This window comes from Meleagris gallopavo, chromosome 1 (assembly GCF_000146605.3).
Source record: "Meleagris gallopavo isolate NT-WF06-2002-E0010 breed Aviagen turkey brand Nicholas breeding stock chromosome 1, Turkey_5.1, whole genome shotgun sequence".
Lineage (NCBI taxonomy): Eukaryota > Metazoa > Chordata > Aves > Galliformes > Phasianidae > Meleagris > Meleagris gallopavo.
Genome location: NC_015011.2, coordinates 71,472,674 through 71,481,600, shown reverse-complemented (window position 1 = coordinate 71,481,600; position 8,927 = coordinate 71,472,674).

Genomic DNA, 8,927 nt, shown 5'->3' with positions numbered 1-8,927 from the left:
TTGCACGATTGTATTAACAGTTTGCAAATATACAGAATGAAGTTGTTGGTTGCAATGTTAATGGTTGCAATTTTCAGACAAAGTCCAGAAAGAACATGCTACTTTGAAGAATATTATATGAATGGACTCAGCTGCATTTGGCTAGATGAGGGTAGAAGATGGAGTAAAGTTTTGGTTATTTGTTTGGGTTGTTTTTTTTTTTTTTGTTGCGCTGCTAAGAAGCTATGATTTGTTTCATTCTTATTCACATTAACAGTACTTAGCTGTATTGTTTCACTGAGTGTGCTGCTATTTTATAAACGTTTTTATAATATATTATTTTACTGCTTAAATTTCAAATCCTGAAGTAGATGGTTAAGTGGAGATATGATGAATTCTGTGATTTACTGGAAATGCCCTGTACAGGTTGGGTTGTTTTGTTTTTTTTCCTAATAGCGTGTTCATGATTTATTTTTATTTTTACTTCCTTTTTTTCTTTCTTTTCCTTCCTGATCACATCCTTCAAAGATGGTATACTTACCTCAGGTTTACTGGACAAGATAAAAATGGTTCCCATTTTCACAATACCTCACAACATGACAGTTACTTACTCCCTGCTGAAAGCCTCAGCAGAGCTATCGGTGCAAGTGGCTGCTTAGGGCCTGTGCTTTGGCCAGTGGAACACAGTTGCACCGGGTGCGTTGGGGAAAAACTGCAGCAAGCAGGGGCATTGGCTCCCTTATGGTCTTTCATAGTGGAAAAAATGCACTGGTTCAAGGGCATATCCAGGAGCGCCTCTTGTGCCTCCAGACCCTAATCCTGGATGTGTGGATGATGTGTGTGGTGGCTACATGTCTCCCTCTGGACACTCCAGCCCCTTCAGGTGCCCACACAAGCACAGGTAATGCCTGGCTCCCACAGGCTTAACAGCTTGGGCAGCAGGATGGCAGCCAGGATGGCCGCACTCAGAGTCTTGCTGTTCAGAATGGCCAGCTCTGCCTCACAACCCATGTGAACAACTTGGCCCAGCTGCCTACTGTGCCTCAGTGGTCAAGTGTCAGCACTCTCCATATCCTCTCTGAGTCCTGAGCCATAGTGCTCAAATCTGCTGTTCTGTGTGCAGAAGTCTCCATCTTGTAAGGTGCCAACAATAACTGCTCTTAGCGAGGCTTGAGGGCTCAAGTGCTCTTCCCCCAAGTGGCTTCAGGGCCACAGCAGCTATAGGGATGGGCATAATACCTCACAGCCTGACAGAGCAGGTTTCAAACAGCTGTGTTGCTGGAAAACGGTAACTGGATGGCTTTGTTCTCACAGTGGCTTTTCACACTGAAAGCACATAAAATTCAGCAACTGCATCACTTTTAAATGAAAGATAGTTAATTTTTGGAAGTGTTGTGATTAGCAAGATTCCAAAGCCACATGCAGCACACATATGAGGTAATATTCCCTGACAGATCAGATAACATTCTGGCAGCTTATGCATGTGCAAGTTTTCATGCTAATGCTTAATGGAAAATCATGCAGACTGTGGGCAAAATGTTGCCTGTGCTTGACGTTAGCACGGCTGCACATAGAAAGCATGGGCCTAAGAGCATGTAAGTGTTGCACTTACATGCTCTGCTCCTCTCAGTTCTGCCACGCAGCATGGCTGAGTATAGAAGTAGCTGTGAGAACTGCCCTGCTCTTGAGAATTACAGGAAGTTTTCTGCCATCTTTAATGTGCCATCAGGATGTTGTAGGCTGTTGTAGTGGAAACACAGCCAAGTCAGTGGACTTAAGCAAGTGCTGTTTTGCCCTGACAGGTTTACTTGCATGCAAGGGATGAAGGTTGACCCCATATTCTGCAGTGTCTTTGTCCACCAAATGGCTCCCCATTGAGGCTTCTCTCTGCTGTGTCTGCCCATGCATGGGCATACATTCACAGTTTCATAGATTTAACTAGAAAATACGTGTAAGTGTTGTGGCTCTCACACCTCACTGCAGCTTCAGGGGGAAGTAGTAGGCACAAGATTTGGTTTGGAAGCAACAGCACCTTGCAGGGCTCTTGTGGAGCAGAGACTTGTCCACCACAGAGCAGGCTCATGCAACCACTGTGAGTGCTGGGAGCATCATCCACTGCAGTGGCATGCTTTATAAGTATGTGACATTCTTGTAAAGAACATGAATAGTTTCACAGTAGTATTCATAACAAAAATACTCTGTAGTGCCCCTTTTAGAAGATGTTATAAAAAATATTATTATTGCAAATGAGATGTAAGATTTTTTTCCCTGAATTGCAGATATCATAAAAGCTTCCTGTGGGTTAATTAAAAAAAAAAAAACAACAACTACTCCTGATGTGCCAGATGAATGGCATAACTGAGTAAAGCATTTGTCTCTCAGCTATTTGTTGTTGGTATTTTGATCTTCTCCTCCATCCAATGAATGTAGAGTAGGAGCGCCTCATAAACAATTTATTACCAACATGCTTATAAAAAGAAAAATAGTATATTAGATATTTATTTCAGTGATTTATGTGCATGTCTCTTAAATACTCAATGAACCACATGGCCACTGGATTTTTTCCACTATGTTCATTAGTATTTTCTCATGTACCTCAGAAATCACTCTCAGTTGCACAGTTCCTGTTCTCAAGCTCTTTTTTCTTTTTTGCTTTAACGAGTGTGATGAAATATCAAGTCAGCTATTCTCTCACAATATGTTCCTTAAGAGATACGGATGTTTATATGGTCAGGGAATGCTAGGAAGTGTGGTAGTAGACATGATCAGTGTAAACAAAAGTATTTAGAAAGTATATGAGATTATTTTGGATGGACAAGACTCTGATACAGTATAGCCTTTTAAAAGGTCTTCTCTGTTCAGTGTTGTCCTTTTTATTAATAATCTGTTGTTTCAACTAGTTTAAAGATGGTTTTAAGAAAAGTGTTCTGGTGGAATTAGGTATGCTGTATAGACAATAAACTCACCTTGACCTAAATTTGCGTGTCTTGTTTTTATTCAGTGTGCAAAAGACGATGTGATTCTACAGCTTTTTATCTAGATAGATCATGTTACCACATGTATAAAATGAGAACTATTGGATTTTGTAGTCACAGAAGCTTTCTTCTAGAATGTCATTTATCATTAATAGGCAAATTCTGATGTGTTTCTTCTGTGAAAAGATCCAGTGAGATTTAAGGAGACCAAAGTCCTAAAAATGGTAAGCTTTTAGATTAAAATATTTTTTGGAAATGAAAATGAACTGGTGGAAAAGTCCTTGTAAGTACATGTGAGTGCATATTTTTGCAACCAATTTAAATTTTATTTAAATCTCCAATTATCTGTTGTATTTAAAAGTCAACTGTAACATTTTGTAGTTTTTCTTCCTATAAGCTTTGAGCAAACGGTGATTGAAAGTAAAGGGTTTTATGGTGAAGCTGGTGAAGCCAATGGGAAGAAATGACCCTTTGTGCATCCAGACTCCTTGCTTAGTCTGTGATCAGGAGACGGGACAGTAACTCTCTTCCAGTTTCACGTTTCATGCACATGTGACACTTGTGGCTTGAAATCAGTATCTCCTGCTCCACAGTACTGTAAGAAGCCTCTTTTCTACTGCATTTAAGGCTCTTGAGTGCACTTGGGTAGAGCAAAGAGGCACTGAAGAATGAAACTGTTTTGGCATGGAAGAAAAAATAATACTGTCATAAACTGAATAATACTAAAGATAGAAATAGACAAGTGAAGTGAAAGAAAATGAAGAAAAAAAGATACATTGAACAAGGAGAATAAAAATACTTAGAGGAAGAGAACATGTTCCTAAAATGAAAAAACATAGGACTAAAAAAATATGCATGAACAAATAGAAGAAAAATAATTGATGGGATGGGAAATATGATCTAAATAATGATGTATGAGTCAGGAGATACAGACCTTTCTAGTAAAAATCCTGCAAAATTGGAGCTGTGGATTCAGGCAAAGTCTTCTGAAACTTTCCTGGAAAGTGACTCCGAGCCTTTCATTTCACCAGTTACCAAATACAGATTTTAAAGCATAATGAGTCATCATTTTCCTCTGGTCACCACTTTAACATAACCAACAACCTGCAGCATTTCATAGGCATAACTAAGAGTCAAAGAACTGGAATATGTAAGGGTTGATCTTCCAACTTCCACTTGTAATTTAAAGCTCAAGAGATGCCCACTGATCTAATTTCAGGTCTTGTAGAATTAATTCTTTTCCCTCTGTAGTGTTCAGTAGTCTACTGAAACTTCAGTGATGTGCTCTTGCAGTTTTGTGTTCTAAGAAGTTTTACTAAATCCAGATTTAACAGAAAAGAGATTTTCTGTTGTAGCTTAAGTATGTTGAAAATGAGTTACTGGACATAGTGAGCAGAATTTAAAACTCAAATTAATTGGTCAAAAGCCTATTTGTTTTCTTTAGAAAAAGCTGGCTGAATGCCGAGAAGCCACACATGATAGGGTTAAATTCCATTATATGGCCTGTGTGTATCATAGTCTTCTTACCATTGGTAAACAATTTCTTACATGATGATCCTATATGTCAGGGTGGAGGCCAGTCACAAGCAATGTCCCTCAGGGGTCGATCTTGGGACCAGTGCTCTTCAGCATCTTCATCAGTGACATAGATGATGGCATTGAGTGCACCCACAGCAAGTCTGCGGATGACACCAAGCTGAGTGGTGCAGTCAACACATTGGAAGGAAGGGAAGCCATCCAGAGGGACCAGGACAGGGTCCATGAAGTGGACCATGAAAAACTAATGAGGTTCAGTAAGGTTAAGTACAGGGTGCTGCACTTGGTTCAGGGCAATCCCAAGTATTTGTACAAACTGGGGGAGATCTCTTTGAGAGCAGCCCTGCGGAGAAGGACTTGGGGATCCTGGTGGATGAGAAGCTGGACATGAGCCAGCAGAGTGTGTTTGCAGCCTGTAAGGCCAACTGTGTTCTGGGCTGCATTAAAAAAGGGGTGGCCAGCAGGGAGAGGGAGGTGACTGTCCCCTTCTACTCAGCTCTTGTGAGGCCCCATCTGGAGTACTGTGTCCAAATCCTGGGCTCCCAGTACAGGAAGGATGTGGAGCTCTTAAAGCAGGTCCAAAGGAGGGCCACTAAGATGATCAGAGGGCTGGAGCACCTTCTATGAGGAAAGGTTGAGGGAACTGGGATTGGTTAGCTTGGAGAAGACTCTTGGGAGACCTCATTGCGGCCTTCCAGTACTTGAAGGGAGCGTATAAACAGGAGGGGGAATGACTGTTTACGAGGGTGGATACTGATACGACAAGGGAAAATAAACTGAGACGGGAGATTTAGGTTAGATATTAGGAGGAAGTTTTTCACACAGAGGGTGGTGACACAGTGGAACAGGTTGCCCAAGGAGGTTGTGGATGCCCTATTCCTGGAGGCATTCAAGACAAGGCTGGATGTGGCTCTGGGCAGCCTGGTCTGGTAGTTGGCGACCCTGCACATAGCAGGGGGTTAAAACTCGATAATCATTGTGGTCCTTTTCAACCCAGGCCATTCTATGATTCTATGTTACATGAGGGCTTTTTAAGGAGCAGCAAACATAGCAAAATCATGCTCTAAAAAAACTGCATGCTAGACTGACTTTTATGTTTAAGAAAATTACAGAGGCAAAGGGAAGAAAGTTTTAGTATTGAGATTTCAGGGGGAAAAAAAAAAGCAATTCCCCAGTGTTTCTCATACAGTGTTTCCCAGTGACAATCTCAGCATATGAATTAGATTGTTAATTTTTTTCAGAAATCTTTCGAAGGGGACTGCAAATGTAACGTCTTTCTAAGTACAGAGTTTAGCTTCATGTTTCAAAGAAGATACCCTTCGTGCTTGTTTCAGAAGTCTTTTCAAACACTTCTGTTGCAATTACTGTATTTTTAAATGAATTGAATTATGTTACGATTCTTCATTCAACGCTGCTCTAAAGAAGCAAAAAGCTCTACAGATCTAATGCACCCAGTACAAGTAGAATTAAATTCTATCCCTGCTAAAGGCTATGGGAACTCCATTGTTGAATTTTAATAGGTTTATAATTTTCTCACTAACTTCAGTTCATTTGTACCTTGTACTGTAAATTACCAGTCACATCGATAAATGCAAAACTGTTGTGAAGGCAGTTAGAATCTCTGGTAAGTCCAACCAAGTCATTTTTTTCAATAGAAAACATTAGGATCTACGTTCTGAGAGTTGTGAAGTACATCTTTTGTCAATGACAATCTATATAGAAAGATAGAATATGCATAGAGAAGAAACAGGGTAGGATATAGTCTTGTTTATGCATCTGACTGTTGCTGATAGTTTGCATGTTTACAGTCACTTGCAGCCATAAATACAGAGTAGTTTCTAGAGAAATTATCACAGAATCACAGAATGGCCAGGGTTGGTAGGGACCTCAAGGATCATGAATCTCCAACCCCTCTGCCACACGCAGGGCCACCAACCTCCACATTTAATACTAGACCATTATATTAAAGCCTTCTCTGCACTACTTTGCACAATCACAGCCAGACCACTAGCACTAAGGGAAATTGACTAGCTCTCATACTTTGCCTTCCACACCACATTTCTTCCAGTTAGAGGAAAGTTTCTTTTAAAAAGATTTTGGCGGTCCCTTTACATTTTTTTGGAGAAAGCTGGCTGTACCATGCTTATTCTGCACCTCCTTGAAATACTAAAAAAAATAAAACTCCCCTCACACACAAAATTTTAATGTTTCTTAATATCATATATTTTAAAATGTTTTCAGAGAGAATTTACATTTCATCTGTGCGCACTGCAAGGGCACAAGTACACAACATTTTTACAGAGTGAAGGGCAAGTGATCTTACTGTCACTACTGGCCAGGGGGAAACAGTGAAAACTGGAGAGATCTTACTATAGGCACATGCCTGGAAGAATGTCAGGTTACAGCTCAGTATGGGCTTCAGTTGCACTGTGACTACTGCCTGCCCAGAGCTGAGTGTGTAAGGAAAGGTAACTGTCAGTAGCAGATACTTTAAGCTAAGAACTATTAAGATGTTAAAATAAGTAAAAGCTGAGAAGCTTCTCACTAAGAGCCATGTATGTAATATGCAGGGCAAAGAGGGGCTGCTCTGTGTTCTGCTGCAACCTACTACAGAATCAAGCTGATGCACAGTATAGTAAATAAGAAGAAAAAATGGGAAAATATATCCTTAAATGTCTGTACTCCTGTGGAAATGATGTCCTGATAGCTCTGTATTACTAATGATTTTTCCCTAAAAATAAACTGGGATGTAATTTTTTTTAAAACGTAACTTGCAAAAACTACTGAAGAATTAGGATAGACCAGTGAAGGAGAAAGGTCATCAGACTGGCCATGTTTGGTACTAGAGTTGTTCAGAGTATTTGGTAATGCTTCTTAGAGCAAGATCTGTAGTTTTTCTAGCTGGAATCAGAGATTACCTGAAGAGCAAAAAATTGACCTTTCTGATTATTAGGTTTTTCAGCATCTGAGCAGAATTGTGAATGAGACAAAACCTGCTGGAGGATAAGCAATGAATGCAGAACTTGTTATCCAGCACACCCAAACAATAGTTTCCCTCTGTTTTTCCAGCTTCCTCATGGTCAACCTCTTTGCCTCACTGAAAAGATTCTTATTTCAGTTTCTCTGGATTTGCTTCTTACACATGGTAAAGTATTCATCGTACTGCAGTGCCCTGACAGTACTATGTGTTTTCCCAAGTTTAGTTATTAAGACTTGGCCTTACAAAACAGAAATTTGCAACAGAAATCTGTAAAATTTGGATGTGATTATCCTTGATAGCTAGCAGCACCAGAGCAAAAGATTTAATATATAATATAAGTAACATGCAGAACTAAAATGGGAACCTAACTCGAACTGTGAAACCTGTGGGTGCATATTTCCTGAGGGCCACTAGATGACAGCAATGTAACTGACAGCTACTACTACTCTTGGAGCTCCTGGAGGAAATGCTGGGAGTTTAACAGACATCTGGAAAGCAAAGTGTTTACCTGAAACCTCTCTGTTAACCTAAAACTCACCTGAACACTTTCATCAGAGAGAGAGCATGCAACCATGGCCAGGGCTTCCACAGTTCAAGGTCTGTGCAAATTGGCTTGGAGTGCTGTTGAAGAAGTGCTGAAGGTTTTATGTTTAGAAACAGAAAACAGGACAGTCAGACAGGCCTGCAGCTGATATATCACAATTAAAGCCATCTAAAAATAATCAAACATATTCCTAAAAGCAATTAACATATGATGGCTGCTCCCATTACATCAGAGGCAGATGGTGGTGAGATAGTGGTGGAGACTGAACCTTCCCACCAATATTCCATTAAATTTTGTTGCCATGTAATGGATGGTAGCAGAGGAGCAATCTGACATTATTACGTCTGATATGGAATTGTGTATAAATCAAAGAATGTAACTGAATTTCTCAATGCAGAAAGAAATGCATCCAGTGACATTCACTGATGCTTACTTAATGTTTACAGAAACCGAACAGTGGATGTTAGCATAGTGAGGTGGTGGGTGGTGCATTTCTGCAGTGGTAAGAGTGGCAATGGGTCACCTCCTCTAGTCCAGATTTTTATGAGTGCAGTATGCAGGCTTTAGTTCATTGCTGGTCAAAATGCATAGATAATGGTGGTGGCTATGTTGAAAAGTAGAGTTTTGTAGCAGAGAATTGGCTCTATTAATAGTGTTATTGTACTCTTTGTATCTGTTGGCATTTCCATGGAAATTAATGGGAGGCAATCTCTGTAGTTACTGTAAAGGTATTACACAACCATGTACTCAAACTTGTCAAATTTGAAAACTGGCTAGAACACAGACTTTGTGCTAGGATTTGACCAAGTCATGAATTTCTTCATACCAGCAGGTCCTTGGCAAGATTATTAGGAAGGAAGAGGATAAATTCAGCATAGGTTTCTGCATGGCTGGTGTCCTTGTAAGATCAGGA